General features: G+C 35.9%; 1 protein-coding gene across 1 annotated transcript in view; it reads right to left on the bottom strand.

The window, feature by feature from the left end:
* The window catches only part of Pcdh11x (protocadherin 11 X-linked), a 771559-nt gene that overhangs the window by 103458 nt on the left and 647742 nt on the right, over nucleotides 1–20359 (bottom strand). The gene's annotated exons all lie outside the window — the stretch shown is intronic.

Genomic DNA, 20359 nt, shown 5'->3' with positions numbered 1-20359 from the left:
TAATGTGTGTGTGCATGTATATATATGCAAATAATTCTTTTAAAGTAGGCAATAGATCTAAATAGATGCTTCTCAAAAACAGCATGTAAATGGTCAAATGGTATACAAAAATGCTAATGATCACTAATCAGAGTGGTACAGACCAAAATCACAATGACATGTCACCCTATCCCAGTAAGAAGTGTTAGGATCAAAGAGACTGAACACTTTCCATACATCTGAACCCAATATTAATTGCAGTATTATATGCATGGGCCAAAAAGTGGAAACAGGCATGAGAAAGAGGGTGAGAAACCCCAACCTTACCTGAAGAGCTATTGGAAACAGGTGGCTTCTGGGAAGGAGAGATTCAATCTCATTTAAAAGTGAGACCCTTAGGTTGACCAGGTTCGAGGGGTTAAACTCAATTTGAAGGGTATTTGGGGACACAAAATCTGACTGTAAATTTCTAGATATATATTTGAGTACAAAAAAATTGGTGGGGGGGTAAGTAAGGAGATGCAGATATGGGAGGGGATTTAAATATGATCAAAATATTTTGCAGGAAATTCACAAAAATACAATAAAAATTTAAGGAAAAGAAAAAAAGAAATAGGAATAACTTAAATGCCACTCAACTTATAAAAAGAAAATAAAAATATGCTACTTATGAATAACTGAATGTCATTGAGCTCTAAAGATGAAATCCTGTCATTAGAAATAGTATGGATAGACCTGGTGATCATTACGTTACCAAAAGACAACAAGCAGAATCAAATGCATGTGAACTCATATTTTATCTTTGCTTACAGTTTCAGGGAAAAAAATAGACTGTGTTATTTTTACTGCTTCTAATTTATGGTATTCTGTGAATTCATATGCCAAGTATCTGTGAAAATTCTGAGTCAGAGTTAGAGTGGTAGATGACTATAGTAATATAAATCAAGGCCACAAGTTAGTGCAAACTTGGAATACTTTTTGTTCTTAAAGTAGCATCACAGTTCTTTTGATGTAATGAGCATATCTGTAACAAATTTCTCTTAAGAACATCAAGAAAGGATGGAAGGATTAAGTGGTAGAAATCTCGTACTGAAATTAAAGTAATGGTTCCTTGCTCTTATCAGAAATTATCCCTAAAATGATGATTTTTAACTTAATGTCATGATCTTTAATTAACTCTTACTTTGTATACTTAATTTTACTTTTTATGCTTTTATTGTTAATTGGTTTATAAGACCATAAAATCTGCTAATATTAATGGAGTACTGTGTGATACTCGATACATGTTAACATCATATGATATTTACATCAGGTTAACCACATTGCTCTCATCAAATCCTTAATTACCTATAGTGAAAAGTTTTAGAATCCTTTTTTCTAGATTTTTCTGATATATGGTACACTATTTTATAGTCCCCATACTGTGAAATGTCAGAAGAGAGCTTACTCTATTTATCTAATTGTACCTTAGTACTCATTAGTCAACCATTCTCATCTCTTTTATCCCCTTATTTCCCTGGGGTAGTGTAACCAACGACCTACTCTCAATGTCTATCGTAATTTAGATTCCACATATGTCAATGTGAATAGGTATGTGCGTGGATGTATGCATGTCCATTGTGCATGTGTAGAGGTCAGAAGATAACTTGCAGGATTCCGTTCTCTCCTATCATATGGGTCCTGGGTATTGAACTTAGGAAATGTGGTAAGCACATTTATCTGCGGTGCCATATTGCTTGTCAATATTGATTTTGATCATCACAGTCATCTGAATATATAATGGGAACAATTTTAAATTCCATCTTGGTCATATTATTAAAAAATAAAAATAAATAACTTTTTTAAAAACATTTAACCGAACATATTCCAAGCACTACCACCCTAACAAGCAATTAATATAAAAATTATAAATGATTTTTCACTCCTTTGCACAGTGCATATTGCAAACAGATAGGAAAGCCAATAGTCTTCTTTTTAACATTTTATATAAATTAGAAAAAAGCTAAAAATTTGTATTATTTATTGTGAGTTTTATTAAGTTGCAGAGTTCTTCCCTCTTGTCTTCTATTTGGTTATTAGCACAGCAACAAATTCTGACTGCAAAGAAAATATAACTTTGTTAATCTGGTGTAAATTAAAACTGTGTAAAGCATCCAACAGCTGCTTTCTCCAAGTTGCAAACTGTTAAAATACATTTCCTATGTCTCACTTGGATCTCAATAAAAGCAAATAATTTCCACATACTTATGTCAGCAATATAATAGTTTTGCCAGTAATTCCACAAAACTCATCTTGTGAGCATACACCATTAACACAACATATGTATATACCTCATAATTACTTGGGATCTATTTATGATATATGCTTTTATGTAGTATCCTTAGAAATGAACTAACATATTTGAAGTATATTTTATATCACCTGGAGTGAAGTAATTATTTGGTCCTCTAGCTCCAATTTAGATAATGATAAAAAAAACAACCAACAGACTATTATAAAACACTGTGCACTATACTATCTAAAATAGCTCATGTTTGTATAGCCTCCTGATTAGCTAGTGCCAATCCAAGTTCTCTTTCAAAAGTGCCTTATGGAATCTGCTCAAGAATTTCAGGAAGAGTAAAAATGCAGTGAATTTGGGGCTTTTAAGAGTCTCAATGATTTAACACAAGGTTTGTGATTAAAATTGTCAACTTTGATGTATAAAATCCATTTCCACTAACACCCCATGGTAAGTAAAAATCAACTAGAATGGATGGAAGGTGTAACTCAGAGGTAGAGTTTGTGTTTAGTATATGTGATTCCTTGAATTACACCCCAACACACACACACACACACACACACACACACACACACACACACCAGAGAGTATTTCTCCCAAGTATTTTTCATCCTTGAAACTATGAAAGGCCAAACTGATAATGTTATAAGAAGAACAGTTACATTCAGGATTTTCAAGGTTTTTGGTTTTTGTTTGCTTGATTATTCTTCCAGGTATACTATCAAAAGAGCATGTCAAGCCATAGCCCAAAGGACGATTCTTAATGTTTGAGAAGGATCCAAAGTTAATGAAGTAACCATTAGTCACAATGGATATACTAGCACAAAATAGACTAGTTGGAATTGAACTGTTTCTATTTTTTAAACAGATAAATTTATCAAGGAAAGGAACAAAAAATCATTTTTAATATTTATATTAAATACACATTAAGATGGTAGTACTTGGGATATGTTTGGTTAATTCTTTTAATAAAATTAATTTTACCTGTTTATATTTACTTCTTAATAATATGACCACCAAACAATTTTAAACTGTTCATGTCATATACTCATATGACTGTGATGAGCCAAATCAACATTAATAAATAATCTGAAATTCAGCCCCCTTGACTATAATCTAAGATGAATAATTTGCCTAAAGAAAAGGTTACCTATTCAATAGTAATTTCTGTGGGTATCCTGACAAAAATACATATTTTTAAATATGTTTAAGCATTTTGGAGACATGTTTAGAATTTTGACAATGTTTACAGCTCATTTAAACTTTGCTAATGAACAATGGTCTCTTACAGACTTTAATTGACTCAGTGCTACAACTAAAGTTTTTATTAGAATTACAATGGAGAAACACTACAGTCTATTTCAACTTTAATAATTTCAGTGCCACAAAGATGTACTTAGTTTTCTTCTCTAGTCTATTTTTTATGATAAATAGTATCAAATTTTTTTCATTTTCCCTTTGTTAAAAAAAAGTTAAATATCAACAGTTTTATTACAAAGAACATTTTTGTCTAGCTCTGTGTATTAATGTATAATATATAATGAATATGGGAGAATTAGCTTGTCATATATTATCTGAAGAAAGCAATTTTAGATGCTAAAAGTCCCAAAAGCTAGTGCTTCGTAACACTTAATTCCTTCCACAAATACTCTGTGACGTTTTACATCTACTGTTAGTAATCTAAAACAAAACTCACAAAACCTCCTGTGGATTTTGTCCTGTTGTATGATAATATAAGAAGATACTAAATTAGAAGAAGGGATTAGTAGTATGATCTGTGCTATAAACTTGTCATTTGAAAACTATGCACATGCATTTTCATTAACTCTTGCCTTTGAAAAAAGATGCTCTGTGAAAAGACATTGCTTTTCTAATGAAATGACACATGAAAAACTTCAAATCTATCCTTCATACAAATGAATTATGTTTCATTTTTACACAATTATAATACCTAAATATGAATATTGTTGATTAAGGTGGTTGAGAGAAAAATCACTATCTACTCTTTCCTGAATTCATCTACCTCAATTTACATTTTGCCCATGTTTCTAAACAGACACCACTGAGTCAAATTTAGCATTTCAGGTCTAAACTAATTACAGCTGCCTCTTGAATATTAATAAGAATGGATACTCAGGTCCTGTACAGGCACTTCAGTGTTAATTGAGATACAAAATGTTCTGTTGTCTGCTTGAAACTCTGTAAGAATGTACCAGAAGTCAGCTGGAATAAGTGAATTATTACTACAGACAAAGGGCTGCAGCTGAACAAAGACTTTGACATTCAAACTCTGTATCTCAATGACAGCTGAAAATATATTGATACAGCTGAAAAGGCTTGTGCTAAAAATACCATAAATGTACTAATTTATCAATATTAACAAATTTTCCTCATGAATATGTAAGAAGAAACATTTCCTGGGTTGCTGGCAAATACAAATTTGCAGCTATTTCACTGAGGAAAAAATAAAGTATCTTCCAACTAAGAAATAATTCTCTTACTACTTGGTATTTGCCAGTATAATCTAATACTAAATAGTGTCAAGTTCTATTATTTTTATTATTATATTTTTATATTTCAGGAATATATGGATATGGCAATTTTTGAAATGAAGAAGATTTAAAAAATGTAAAAATGCATCTGTTTTTTAGCTCAAATGGTAGAGTTTTTGCCTAGCATGTGTAAAACTCTGGGTTCAGCCTTTGGCTGTACATAAAATAGACTTGGAGGCACAAGCCTGTACTCCCAGAACTTCCCAAATTTATAGGTCATACTCTGGGACATAGTGGGTTAAAGCATAGCCTGGGCTATATGTGACCAAGAAAGAGAGCAATAAAGAAAAGAAAAAAGAAGTTAATGAAAAGAAAAATAGATAAATGTAGATCCTCTGATATTAAATGACTTGACTAAAGGTCTACATCTAATCCTGTATAGTACAGTCATCATAATTCATGTCTTGATTTCTAATTCTTTTTCCATTATATCTTTGTAATTAAGGGAGCTACAATAATGACTGTCTTGGGAAGATATGCCCACTTGTGCAATAGTGGCAGGAATATTATGGGAGTAACCAGTCACTCTATGATTGAACGTAAGGCCTACTTCACAAGACAGAGTACATACCTAACACGTTTATCAGGACCAAGAACCTGTGGCTACACAAGTGATAGGATATAGAGAATCTACTAATAATATCTTGCTAAATGAACATAGTATTAAACCAACTACTGATGACTTATGTTATATCCATATATTAACACGTCTCTCAACCCTCACTAGAGAGGCTTCTTCTTGCAACAGAGGGCTATTAACACAGAGATCTACAAGTGGTCAAAGTGTGGAGAATAAGAGATGGCAATGTAATTCCTATATCACAGTCTCCTCCAAGGCTTAGAGACACTTATTGAAGAGTAGGTGGAAAAACTGGAAGAGCCAGGTGGTTAATAAATACAAGGAAACCATGCTATCTTAACACAACAAGGAAGTTGCACACATGAACCAAATGCAATTCTGACAGCATACAAAATCCTGTGTGTGACCAAGTCAGACAAAATACCAGCATCAATAGGGAAGATGTGCAAAAAGCCAGACTTAGCTGAGGACCTATGGACAACTGCTGGAAGAGGGAAATTTAGTTTTCATTAAGGCTGTGTCATGTGGGTCTGATAGGTTGACCAGGCTCTAAGGAATGGACCCACACCCAAGAGCATTTGTGAGTCAAAAGATTATAAGAGCCAGAGGGGGTAAATGACCACAAGGAAACAGAGTCTTCCAGACAGCTGGTCAGCTACTCATAAGAACTCACAGAAATGGTGAGAGCATGCACAGATCCCATGAAAGCTCAAACCAGACACAATTCTAGCATAGACATGGCAATGTGGGTAAGAAATTTTTACCCAAGCTAATGAACTTTTGATCATTGATGGCTGGGAGGGGAGGGGGCGGGGGAAGACAGTGTCTTACGGGGATAGAACTCTTGGTGGACACAGTGAATGAACTGACATTGAAGAACATTTGGGGACACAAATAAGACTCTTTGGGCTGTATTATATAGAGAAGAGAGCACATTAAATTGGGAGGGGCAGTGGGTGGAGGTGTGGATAGGGGTGGGGATCTAAATACCATAAAACTGTATTGTATGATTATCACAGAAATTCAATAAAAGAGTTAGACTTGATATGCCTTTAAATATAATCTTAGAGGAAATGGAGTTAGGGAGAATAGCAAGGTTGAATTGGAGATGGTGGTTGGGGTCTGAACATGACCAAATACATTGTATAAAATTCTCAAAGAATCAATACAAATATTTTAAAAATTGTCACCAAGACACAATATGTCAGAGACAGGAAGAAAAATGTCACATATTTCCATTCATAGGCAGAAAACCAAGCAGACAGAAGAAGGAGTATTAGGGACCAGGACTGGGATTGTAAATAAGGTGTGGTTGACATAAATTGATGGAATAGTAATTATGAAAATATTACAATGAAATCTATTCATTTGAAAACAAAAAAGTATTTGAAATTGAATCATAAACATAACTGAGTTCTCATTACTATTTGACATCTATAATTCCTGAAATCTTCAGTAAATAACTATCAAACCATAAGAAGCAGAAAGTAAACACAAAAGCGCATGAAATGTGTCCACATTAACGTGATTATTTAAATGTCAAATATTCAACACATCAAAGAATAAGATACTCCCCTTCAAATTTCACTATTTCAATGATTGCCAAAATGTTCAGAAAATGTGATAGCTGATCATATAAAATCAGAAAAGTATTCCAACTAAACATAAGAAGTTCAAAGAAACATTTACAAACACTTAAAATAGCAAAAAATAATAAATCTTCTAGAATTGCTATGTCAAATGCAAAGTTTGAAGGTGAGATCTTTATACATAAACAACTTGAATTTGTGATTTTATTCAAGAACAATTTTCTTTAATTATTTCTATTTGCTTAAAATATCAATGGATTATAGATTTCAATTTAAATATGTATGAAACAAAATATGTTTCAGTTTAAATAATATTGAAATAACAAGAAAGCCATTTTTGAACATGAATATATACAATGACTACTAATATATTTGATATATTCAGAATAACTAATAACATTTTTTATAAATTTATAAGCAATAATTAGATGCATTGTAAGTGATGGGTTTAAACTTCATGTTTAAGGAGTAAGTGTCTCAAACTTACAGATTCATAAAAATCTATACATTAAATTTTGACAAAATTGCATTTTTGTATATTTTTACAAGGAAATAAACAGATTATTTTGTTAAACATGTACATAATATTTGTAATTTACAGATCAAATTAAAAAAATAAAGGAAAAAATTTACTACCTCAGACAAATGTTGAAAATGTTTACACCATCAGTAAAACAAATGACTAATTAAATCCATAAATAATTTGAAAGCAAATGCTGTAAATGAAGTAAATGAGCACATGATTATGTTATTTTTTGTAGAAAGACTGATGACAAACAATTGGAAAAATTACTCAAGTAATCAAGATATCAAGATTAATGAATATTCTTTTCGGATGTAATTTCATTTTACTATATTAAAAGTATTTGAAACAAGCAATTGAAATTATAATGTTTTATGGGATATGAGAAAAATCAAAGTTCTTAAAGCAAATACAAATAAAAAATTCACTTTAAAATGAGGCATGCATTTAAGTGAAATTTTGTGATTTCTACTGTACCTTTCTTTAGTCCAGGAATGAAAGCTAAAAAGAGATTTTAATAAAGTTAAAGACAATAAATATTTTCTCTTCTTCCCAGTGCATCATACACATTACATAGGAAATTGTACTATGATCCCTTGTATTTTCAACCTCATTTCACAGAATACATTTTAACTCGGAAAACACTTCAGCCCATGAATTTTGTCTTCTTTATTTTGTTTTCTACAATTTGATCAAGCCTGTGTGGTATGTTGTTGCACTTTCAGGAAATAATGATTGCTCTTTTCCCCAATGATTATGTGCTGTTACACATTTTTAAGGAACTCAAAGTAATTTTTCTGAAAATCAATACATTTCTAACCTTATTGTCTTTGCAGGGAAAGTGGAGTGAGCTACTGAAAAGCCATGAGCATTCATGGAAACTTCTACTGGAAGTACAGTATGCAATAAAATGTTATGTTCTATCTAGGTTATTTTTTCTCCAAATTCTGGCATGGAGCAGTGATGGCAAAGACCCCAAATCAATAGACAGTAGCATGAAAATGGCTCAATAGTGTTAAGGTTTAGATAGCCCTGCCCCCTCACCAGCAGGATCCCAAGGACTTCTCATGCTCCTGAGAAAAGGGAACCTAGATGATAAGCACCTTGGTCTTTGAAGTCAAGAGAAGCAGACATTTTTCCACTGGCCAACACAACAGGCTTTCCCTTTGATCTCTAAAGAGGACAAGTTTTAACAGTCCTGCTCTCCCACTCCCATCCCCTCCAACTTTGAAAAAAAATACATCTTCCCGCCTTCTGCAGGAAGCAGTAAGCTTCCCTTTTCAAAGACCCCAGCTCAAGACCCAGGCAGACATTTTCCCTGCCTGGAAGGGAATCTGCCCCATGTGTTCCTTTGCTAATAAACCCTATTTTGATGGAGTTTTATCTGTGCCTCGGTGCCTCATCATCCATTCGCTCATTCTCCACCAACTTTTTACCTATCAGATGGTGCCAAAACCCAGTTCTTACTTCAAGGGAACTGCCTGGACTTCTCCAACTCCCCCCCACTCCCCCCACCCCTCGACCGCAGCTTTTGATCATATCATAGCCGATAAACTGCCTCCAATTAGGAGATTAAGACCGATCCCAAACCTCCTCCTGCTCCCCAGCCTGAGGCACAGCCAAGTCCTCCCCTTGGTCTCCCCTTGCTATACTCTCCCTGCCTCCGATTCCAGGGCCCAACCCATCTCTCCTCCTTTCTCCAACTCGAACTCCCTCTCCACGCCATGACCTTCCCCCCCTCCAGCACCATTCTAAGTCCATCACCCACTCTCCTTCCACTAACTCTCCTCTACTTGAGGGAATCCAAAACCTTAAATGCCTCCTTGCCAAATATTCCCTAGTCTCCCCTATTCTGGCTTCTAGCTCAAATAACCCATTTATCCCTCTTGTATCTAACTTCTACTTTGATTCCATACCCTGCCTCCAGTACCCCGCCCTCCGTCCCCTCATGGACACCCTTCCCATCTTGCCCACTCCAACAGTTATAAAGTCTAAACAGGGTTCCAACAATTACCATCTTCATGACTTCAGCTGTGCCCACTAACAAAAATCATCACAATTAAACTTGTTGACTTGACTATTATATTCTTTAATTGAAGGAGGAGGGGTAAACAGGGTCACTGGACCCTCACCTGAGTATCCAGCTGCAGTATTCCCAGCCAACTGTATGTAATTTGACCCTAATCACATGGTCTCCTGGACTTGGGGAAGACTAAAGTATATTATCTAAAAAGGCTAGGAAGAGAAGGCTTGATCCATGCTGGGTTAAGGCTTCCCAATGTAAATACTCTCAGGTCACTCATATACCTCAGCAACCCCTCAGTCAGCTCTGCAAGCAAGCTCAGTAAATTCACTGGTTCCCCAGAAAAACTTTAATGTAATCAAACATTGGTTTGACACTAAAACCAGGAAAAGAAGTCTCACAACAGATGAAAAATGTGTTTGCTAATGTTATTGTATCTCATGGTTATTAATAAAGGAAAATGGAAAATTGGAGGATGTTGGAAGGATATGAGAATGGAGATATTTTTAAAGAAGAATTTATGTATGAAAATTATGATGGCTGGATATTTCCAGAATTGACAGAGAAATGAGAAAGCTGGGCAGGTGATGAAGGTCTGTGTAGGGTTGTTATAATATAACAAGGATGAGACAAGGATAATGTGTAGACAATCTTGAAGTTTCTAAGGTCGCAGCTTAGTCAACTAGTCTAAGGATGTTTAGTTAAGGTTTATTTAAGGATGTTGCCCAAACTCTATCTACATAGAACATGGTAATAATTGCATCAGACTGGTGTAACTAACCTTGGTAGATGTTTAATAGCCAGACTCTAAGGCCTATATTAATCTGGTCAGAGGGACCTAAAGGGACAAATTTTTGTTCCTGGCCCTCCAAGGTCAAACAAGTTCCAGGGGCTATGGCGCATCTCTCGAAATGTCCTGTAACTTTGGCGAGTCACCAGTCTTCTTGTCCAGGGAGGCCATGGAGACCCCAGAAGATGGACTTAAACTAGTGTCCAGTCTGCAAAGAGGAGGGTCAACACAGAGGAAACATTTCCTCCATGCTTCCAAGTGAAGCCCCGGTCAAACAGGACCTCTTGACTTATCTTCACGTAGATAGAACTGGTAAAAGAAAAGCCCGAGGAGCCAGGGGCTCCCACAAGCCCATGTGACCCCAAAGGACCAAATCCTCATAAGACCTTAAGAGTAAAAATAAATTGGTTTATTTGGGCGAAGAGCATGGTCTTAAACACTCAAAAGGAAAGTATAACCAAAATTAAAGTCATCAGTATGTTTTAAGGGTTCAAGGGATTACACAGCCCAGACATTAGACGTAAGTTCTTATGTTATTTAGACAATTATTTCCCAGTGATAATTTTGTTTCAAACAAGACGTTACTCAGATGTAGGTCTTCAAATCTTGGTCTACAATACTGTAGTGCCTACTAACAGCTAAGAGAGCAAATTCACTATTCTAGCCTAAAAAATAAAATGATGGCTAAATTTGTTTTCTCTCCCTATCTATAAGCCTTTGAGAGGCAACTGACACTGATTCTAGCCACTCCAACAGCTATCAAAATACCTGAAAACAAATCCTGAGTCCATCACTCTCAAGTTCACCACTGGCAGAAGAAAAAAAAATAAAAAATAAAAAAAGGGCTATTACCTTGGTCCTAACCATTGCTCCTTACCTCTTCAGATATTTTCAGGACCAAATCCAAAAGCTAACTGTTACTAATTTTAATCAGTTGTTACTTTCCTTCCCTCCACATGTACACAAGCACCTGTCAACCATTGAGGACCCTGTTAAGATACATGAAGAGGGAATCCCTGCTGTCTGATCAACCCCTAATCCAGCCTGCCCCCCCCCCCACATCAACCCTGTCCAGCAGGAAGTAGCAAGATGACAACGGCGCCCCCTATCCTAAAACACAAAAAGGCTGGAATGTTAAGGTTCATATAGCCCTGCCCCCTCACCAACAGGATCCCAAGGACTTCTCATGATCCTGAGAAAAGGGAACCTAGATGATAAGCACCTTGGTCTTTGAAGTCAAGAGAAGCAGACTTTTCTCCACTGAACAACACAACAGGCTTCCCCTTTGATCTCTAAAAAGGACAGGTTTTAACAGTCCTGCTCTCCCACTCCTCTCCCCTCCAACGTTAAAAAAAAAAAATACATCTTCCCGCCTTCTGCAGGAAGCAGTAAGCCTCCCTTTTCAAAGACCCCAGCTCAAGACCCGGGCAAACATTTTCCCTGCCTGGAAGGGAATCTGCCCCATGTGTTCCTTTGCTAATAAACCCTATTTTGATGGAGTTTTATCTGTGCCTCGGTGCCTCATCATCCATTCGCTCGTTCTCCACCAACTTTTTACCTATCAAATGGAATCCTTTTTATCATAGATTTAAGATACTTTCCCTATAATATAGCAGTCTTTACTGTTAGGGTCCGTGACTCCGTGGGTCTCTTCTGGAGAACAAATGCACAAGTACGGAGATGCAAAAATCAAACAGAGTTTTACTAAACCAGCTAGCTGGGGCCGACCATCCTTCCAAGACACGCAGGTCTGGTCAGAGCGATCGACCCTGAGACAATTTTAGGTAAAGATTATATAGGCTTTCACAACCGTTACACAAAAGTCCGTGTTTATACAGCCAATAGTTTCAAAGCAAACATTTCACAAACCAATAACTTTAAAACAAGAAAAATGTTACAACTCCCTTCAGGTGTCTCAATCGGGGAGAGATCGTTGGTATGTGCCTGGTACGACTCTTTTCTGTTATCTTGTGTAAGCAGACATGCCTACAGACATGACACAGACCAGACAACTTGCCCCTATCTCCGGATGCCTGTGTCTCCAGCTGAGTTAATTGGTTACAAGCAGTAAATTCAAACAAGTAAATTCAAGCAGTAAATTCAGACAAGCACTAAATTCAGACAAGCAGTAAATTCAAACAAGCAGTAAAATTTCTCTTTCCTCCTCTTTCCCTAACATTTACAAATAAACATTCATATTATTTTTTATATTTAGGATATGGAGTTTCAGCATCATTATAATCATATTGTAAATAAACTATGCATTGGACTACTAAAAGGCTTCTTTCAAAGACAAGTCTATATTTAAACTGTAAAATTTATATTTATAAAATATCAATTTGTTTCAGTCTGCACTGATAACTATCAAATTTATTTTTTGCAAAATTTTCAGATCCACCTTAAAATTCTTTCCTGATCATTTTTGTGTTTTAGTATATATTTTAAAATGAGCATATACGGGTAAAAGCTTAAAAATAAGCAGTTGGAAATTACATAAAATTGACTTTGACTAAAATTGAAGAAGTATGAAATGAGAAGTAGGAAATGCTAGGGTTGATGTGTAAAGGCAATATACCTATGCAGCCATATGCATTAATAAATGAAGATTATTCACTATTTTTAAGTGTCATTGACATATGTACAGCACATTTATTTACTACCACAGTATGTTTCATTTAAGATGTACTTCATTTTAATGTCAAAACATACTGAAGTACAAGAGAAAAATAACACTTCTTTCAAAAGATGCTTGGCATAGGATTGATCTTTCAAGTAGAATTTTGAAACTCAGCATCCATGAAGACTCCAAGTCTGTGACAATATTCACACACACACACACACACATACACACACACACACACACACACACACACACAAATGCGAGGGAGAGAGAAAGAGAATTTCTTATTCATTATTGCAAAAAATAATCATGACCTGTATTATTTTATGTAATTTTCACATTTCCTGCAAAGAGGACTGCTTTAGGCAGATAAACAACAAAGTACTTGCTTTTGCTTTTAAGACTTCAATACACAATACAGTATATTCTACACCTCAGTCATGAAAACTATTTGTTACTGAGTAAATGAAAAAGCTAAAAACAGAGGCATACGATGGATCTGGGCATCTTTCTATGAGTATGGAAGCATTAAAAAAAGAAGCAGAATAAGTCACATAACAGCCCAAGAGAAATTAAGTTCTTTCTTTCTTTCTTTCTTTCTTTCTTTCTTTCTTTCTTTCTTTTTTTCCTTCTTTCTTTCTATTTTTTTTGTTCTTTTTGAGACAGGGTCTCCCTTGTAGCCCCAGCTGGCCTGGAACTCACTATGTAGACCAGGCTGGCCTTGAGCTCACAGAGATCCGCCTGCCTCTGCCTCCCAAGTGCTGGGGCTAGAGGTGTGGCCACCATGCCCAGCTGTGAGAAATTAAGTTCTTTAAAACAATCTATTCAAGAACATTGATTCCCAAAGTTGAAAAGGGAAAACAGGTTTAAAAATGAGCATAGTTAAACTGATCAATTTTCCTTAAAATACAGGAAAATAAACAGGGTCTACATAAAGGTTTCATCCCAGACTCTCCAGAAAACTTGAATTAATCAAATGAAGCATGTTCACAGGAGGAACTATTTTCATTGTCTAAAGCAGTGAATGTATTATCATTCATGAAGTTACAGTGTATACATAAAATTAAGGTTCATGGCATGAAATAAAATCAATCTATAAATGTACCTCTAAATTTTAGAGCGATTTTAGATAATTTTTAAAAATTAGACATAAATATTTTTGCATTATCTACAGTGCTATAGATACTTTAGCATGAAGATAAGCATAGAGCTTTTCTGAGATAATAGCAGTATGTGATTCATGGTTGAAATGGAATTTTTTCCTAATCACTGAATTGAAATGGACTATTTATCAGTCACTATATGTATTTTTTGTGATCTAAAATATAACTGTAATAATATTATTATGGAACTGAAAAGCTTTTGTGATGTGATGGTAATTAAAAACTTTGCAGCCCAGAAAACTCTGCAAGAGACAGGTGTGGGGGAGGTGAGCACAAGTCTCCCCACCCTGCCCCCTGTGGTTGCCCAGGATGGAAGTCTTTGTTTTCCAAAGTTTTCGCATTCCTGTAACCTTTGTGTAACATTTGTGGCTATATGCCACCTTGCTTAATTATCATATATACCTTTTACTTGTCACCTATGTGCTGTTTTGCCTTTTCTTTGCAATTCCCCACACTTGAGTATAAAAACCCTCCAAAACTTGAATAAGGGGTCTAACTCCTTTTATTCCTGGGGTCAGTTCCGCTAACATAAAATTATTAAACTTCCTCTCCTCACCTGACTTTGGCTGTTGGTCTCTGATTGTTCTGTAACAATAGTACCAAAGATGGATATATTTAAAACTTTAAATTAGTATTTTTTAAGCATGGATTTATGTTGATGTGTTGGTGGGGTGCCAAGATGCAAATCAGCATGTTTGATCTAGCAAATGGGTGCCACACCACATGTGTGGAGTTCAAAGGACAACTTGTGGGAGTTTGGTCTCTCCTTTACTGTGTGAGCCCTGGGGATTTAACTGAGGTTATCATGTTTGGTTGCATTGACCTTAACCCATTGAGTCCTTTAGCCAGTCCCTTTAAATTTGTTTTTAAAACTAAGACTGTTTTCAGGTTGTGAAGTATTTTATAACTACAATCCAGGTATTATTTTTATTTGCAAAATACACTAGTAATAGAAAACTTTATGGTTATATAAATACTTAGTTTGACTCTGACTAGGGGTTCTTTATTTTTTTATTTTTTTCTTATTTACAGTACTGGTGATGGGACTCAATGACCTTGAGCACAGAGTATTATTAGCTACACTTGACCACCAAGTTATATTCTGAGCCATTATAATTAGTATTAAAATTACATTCTTAATAAGGTGTCATTATTTTATACACAAAACAATTGAAATAACTTTATTTCTTGTAATATACAATGAAGGAAACATTTTAAGGAGGAAAAAGTATCTTCTATTTAAGACACATTAATTTTTTAATAATTTATTATTTATTTTATGTGTATGAGTGTATTGCCTGCATGTGTGTAAGTACACCCATGTCGTACAACGCCTACAGAGGTAAGAAGAGGGTTTTGGATTCCCTGGAACTGGAGTTACAGATGGTTGTCAGTTGCCATGTGGGTGCTGGGAATCAAACCCAGGTCCTCTGCAAGAGCAGCCAGTGCTCTTAACTGCTGAGCCATCTCTGGAGACCCAGGACACATTGATTTTATTAGTTTATCATAAGAACAATATCAAAGTCTCGCCTCTCATTTTTCCTATTTCCACCTTGATAGACCTTGCATTCTACCATTCCCCTCTCTAGAGCCCTTTCTCCTCCCCTCTCCCTATGGTCTCTTTATATTCTTCTGGCTTCTATGATTATTTCACTTTATAAATTGTCATCAGATGATTCAGAGTTAGGATCCACAAATAAGAGAGACCATACAGCATTTTTCTTTATGGTTCTTAGTTTCACTACTCATGATACTGATTTCTACTTCCATAGAGTTTATATGCAAATTTAATTATAATATTTCTTTACAACTGAATATAATGCCATTATGTACATGTACAGTATTTCCATTATCCTTTCATCATCTGAAGAGCATTTTGGATGTTTCCATTTCCTTGCTATTGGATAGAGCATCAAAAGACATGGATTAGCCAGTATCTCTGTAGTAGAATGTCAAGTCCATTGATGCATTCCAAAGAGTGATAAAGCTGGGTCATATGCTAGATCTACTTTTAACTTTCTGTGAATCCTCCAGACTGTTTTCCATAAGGACTGTGCAAGTTTGCAGTCTCACCAGCACTGGATAATGATTCTCTTTTCCTTGCACTCTTATACGCATCTGTTTTCAGTTGTTTTCTTAATTGTATCCATTCTGACTGGGTAAAATGAAATCTTAAAGTAGTTTAGAATTGCATTTCTTTCATTGTTCAGGGTTTTGAACACATTTAAAGATATCTTACCCATTTTTATTATTGCTTTAGAAAATTATCTCTTCGGATGAGTCTATTTCTTTTTTTAAAAAACTTTATTGAGAATTTCATACATGTATATAAGGTGTTTTGATCAGCCCATTTCTTAACTGGGTTGTTTGTTTTCTTGGTTCACTATTTTTTCATTGTTCTTTGTATATTCTGGATATTAATCCTCTCTCAGATGTAGAAAAATTCTCTCCAACTGAAGAGGCTTGCTCTCCAGTTGACTGGTTCTCTTTCTGAACAAAAACATTTTAGTTTAATGAAGTCATATTTGCCAATTTCTGAATGAATGTATTCCTAATGATAATGTCACTATTGTGCCGGGTACTGACTGTTTTCTTATTAGAACCTTTATCTTGGAGGTAATGAAAAGCTATGTTATTGGACTTAAGGCCTGCTCAGTAGGAAGGAATTCACCCCTAGTACTGTAAACCAATCTAAATACCTGAGGCTGGAGAGTTCTTCTATCCTAGAGAAGAACAAAAGCAATATAATTTCTAACTGTATTCTAAATATTTACCTTTATATCCACAAATAAATGTAGTTCTCACCTATCATGAAAAATTCTTTTTCCAGCAGATGCAGACTATTACAGAGATCAACAGCTGGTCAAAACATAAAAACTAAGGGACAGTGTGGTGCTCAGCCCAAATTAATACATATCCCTTGAAAGGGTTCAGATCCAGGCGACCCCAGACCTAGAAACCATAAAGCCCCTAAGAGGAACTGAATCAACCAACTCCCAGACACCTGCAAGGTAACAAAAGTAGCTCCAGGAAATTAAGGACCAATGTATTGGGATCACCAGAGGATGCTCCACAGGCTGACAAACAGGTTTCCCAAGCCCTTAGCTGCAATTAGTTCTTGGAAACTTGTAATCGTAGAAAACATGCTTTACAGTAGATGTTTTCCACAATAAGTTTCACCAGGTACAGCCCCCATGCCCGCCATTCAAGCAGCCTCCCAAACAGTCACAAACAGCAGAAAACTCTTCTCTTTTTCCTCATTCTGTCCCTTTATAAGCTACCCCCCTGTAGCCAATTAGGCTACTGGTTCTTCCTCACACCAAAGTTGAGGACCAGCCCCGCCAAACCCAATAAAACTCTCATTTTGCCAGAGTCCTCCTTATTTCTGTTTCTCAGTAATCTCGACTACTGCCACCTTTTAATCTAACATTCCTGTACTGAACACTCTGGGAACATTGTGGAAAAAAGTGACAAAAAAGATTGTTAAAGCCAGTAGTCCAGGACACCTGCTGCTAGTTTATTCTAGACATGACACAGAAGATAGAGCCATGGAATATGAATGAATGGTGCCTAAATAGATCTGCATAGTGACAACAACAGTTGACAGGCCAATGTAGTTGGAGGAAATTTCACAACCTCCCACATTGAAATAAAAAAATACAATCCCCCTCCAAAAAAAAAAAAAAAAAAAAACTATCGGCAATTTATAGCTACTGAGAGAGGGAGAATCTATTTGTATAGGCAGTAGCGCCCTGACAGATATTTCAGTTACAAGGGGTCAGCCCTAAACACATGTGCAAATGAGCAACACTAAAAGCATTCAGTAAAATATAAAGGTGTGTGTGTGTGTGTGTGTGTTGTGTATGTGTATATGTGTGTGTGCATATGTGCATGTGTGTGCCTATTTGTATGTGTGCGTGTAACAACAATAATTAAAGGATTGAGAGGGAATGGGAGTGATGTTGGAGTTGCTGGAATGAGGAATGAAAACTATGTAAATATAGTGCTCAACTATGAAATTCTCAAAAAATAAAAAAATTAAATTAAAAAAGTTATCCAAAACACAAATTTTAGAATCTGTCATAATCTTAATAATAATTCCTAGATATTCAATATACATTATAAATATTTGACTAAATGTGAGTTATAAGTAAATAGATGATAATACTTGAGGTCCTGGGATAGAAATACAGCAATTCCTATATCCTTTTGTACAGTAATCCTCTGTTAAGATGGATATCCTCTTCCATCCCTTCTACAGGTGTAAGATGTCAATGTCATAGTAAGGAAGGAAAGGAATATGTATTATTGTAGATTCAGTGAGAATTGTCAAACATGGGCTCATGTGTTTGAACATCTGGTCAATTGCTGGTGGAATTTTTCATACATAGAACTTTCCGGAGAAAGCATGTTTCTGGGGGTAATTTTGAAAGTTTGTAACATCAGTCCATTTCCAGTTTTTTATCTTGCTTTTATGTGTAATGAAATGTGATCAGTAAACTTCATGCTCTGGCTGCCTGAAACCATGACTTCTTCACCTTTTTATACTCCCCACCTGGAACCATAAGTCAAAATGAACTCTTTTTTCTATAAGTTATTCAGTCATGACGTTTTATTACATCAACAGAAAGTTAGGTGATACAGAACTTGGTACCAATAGCGAAGTGGCTGCTGTGAAAAATTTGACCAGGTTATTTTTTTGGAGGAATGTAAAAGACTTTGGCACTTTCAACTAGAAAAACAATAATAGAGTTTAATGGACCATTCTACCCGATTCTGGAGAACAGTAGCACTGGGAATTGTTGGGACCTGACTATTTAGGACTGCTAGGTGCAGACTCTTAAGATCCCCAAAGGGCTGCTAACAGGATAAGGCAAGGCCTATTTTGGCTGACCCAGGGCTGAACCTCTACAGGTCAGTCCCTGATAATCAGTTTTCAGGTACATGTCTTTCTCTTAGAGGTTCTGATACAATTACATATGATTAACGAAACTGTTCCTAGGAACATTTCATTGTCTTAGAAGTTGTTTGGGTACTAATAGGATTCAGATCCAGGCGACCCTAGACCCAGAAACCATAAGGCCCCTAAGAGGAACTGAGTCAGCCAAAGCACCTCTGGAATTTAATGTCCCAATGTATTGTGATCACCATACTGCACAGGCTAACAAACAGGTTTCCTAAGCCCTTAGCTGCAGTGGGTTTCTGGAACCTTGTAATTGTAGAAGACATGTTTTACAGTAGATGTTTTTTTCCTTGATAATTTTTACCAGATACAGACCCCCATGCCCTCCCTGAGCAGCACCCCAAACAGCCCCAAACAGCAGAAAAATGTTAGAGTCCGTGACTCCGTGGGTCTCTTCTGAAGAACAAATACAAGAGTACGGAGATGCAAAAATCAAACAGAGTTTTAGAAACCAGCTAGCTGGGTGGGCCGACCGTCCTTCCAAGACACGCAGGTCTGGTCAGAGCAATCGACCCTGATACAATTTTAGGTAAAGATTATATAGGCTTCCACAACCGTCACACAAAAGCCCATGTTTATACAGCCAATAGTTTCAAAGCAAGCATTTCACAAACCAATAACTTTAAAACAAGAAAAAATGTTATAGCTCCCTTCAGGTGTCTCAATTGGGAAGAGATGCTTGGTATGTGCCTGGTACAACTCTTTCCTGTTATCTTGTGTAAGCAGACATGACATGACACAGAACAGGTCAGGCTCCAGGGGATGTAGCACTTTGCCTCTATCTCTGGATGCCTGTGTCTCCAGTTGAGTTAATTGGTTACAAGTAGTAAATTTAAACAAGAAGCAGTATATTCAAACAAGCAGTAAATTCCTCTTTCCCTAACATTTCCCTCCTTTTTTTCTAGGTCAGACTGAGGAATCTTCCTCAGCAGTATTTTTTTCTGTTAAGAACAAAATCATTACTGAGAAATAATTGTCTAAATAACATTTTACCTGGACTTAAGTCTAATGTCTGAGAAATACAATTTTTTTTAATTTTTAAAGAAATATATTTATTATTTTGATTTTTGGTTATACTTTTTTTTTTGGGTGTTTAAGACCATATAGTTGGCCCAAATAAACCATTTTCCTTTTACTTTAAGGTCAGTTAAGGATCTGGTCCTCAGGGGTCATGTGGGCTTGGGGGGAGCCCCTGGCTCCTTGGGCTTTCTTTTACCAGTTTCATCTACGTGAAGATAAGCCAAGAGGTCCTGCTCGACCCAGGCTTCACTTGGAAGCATGGAGGAAATGTTTCCT

The sequence above is a fragment of the Nannospalax galili genome, unplaced genomic scaffold (genome assembly GCF_000622305.1).
Source record: "Nannospalax galili isolate Female #2095 unplaced genomic scaffold, S.galili_v1.0 scaffold586, whole genome shotgun sequence".
Taxonomy (NCBI): domain Eukaryota; kingdom Metazoa; phylum Chordata; class Mammalia; order Rodentia; family Spalacidae; genus Nannospalax; species Nannospalax galili.
This window is presented reverse-complemented; position numbering and strand designations above follow the sequence as displayed.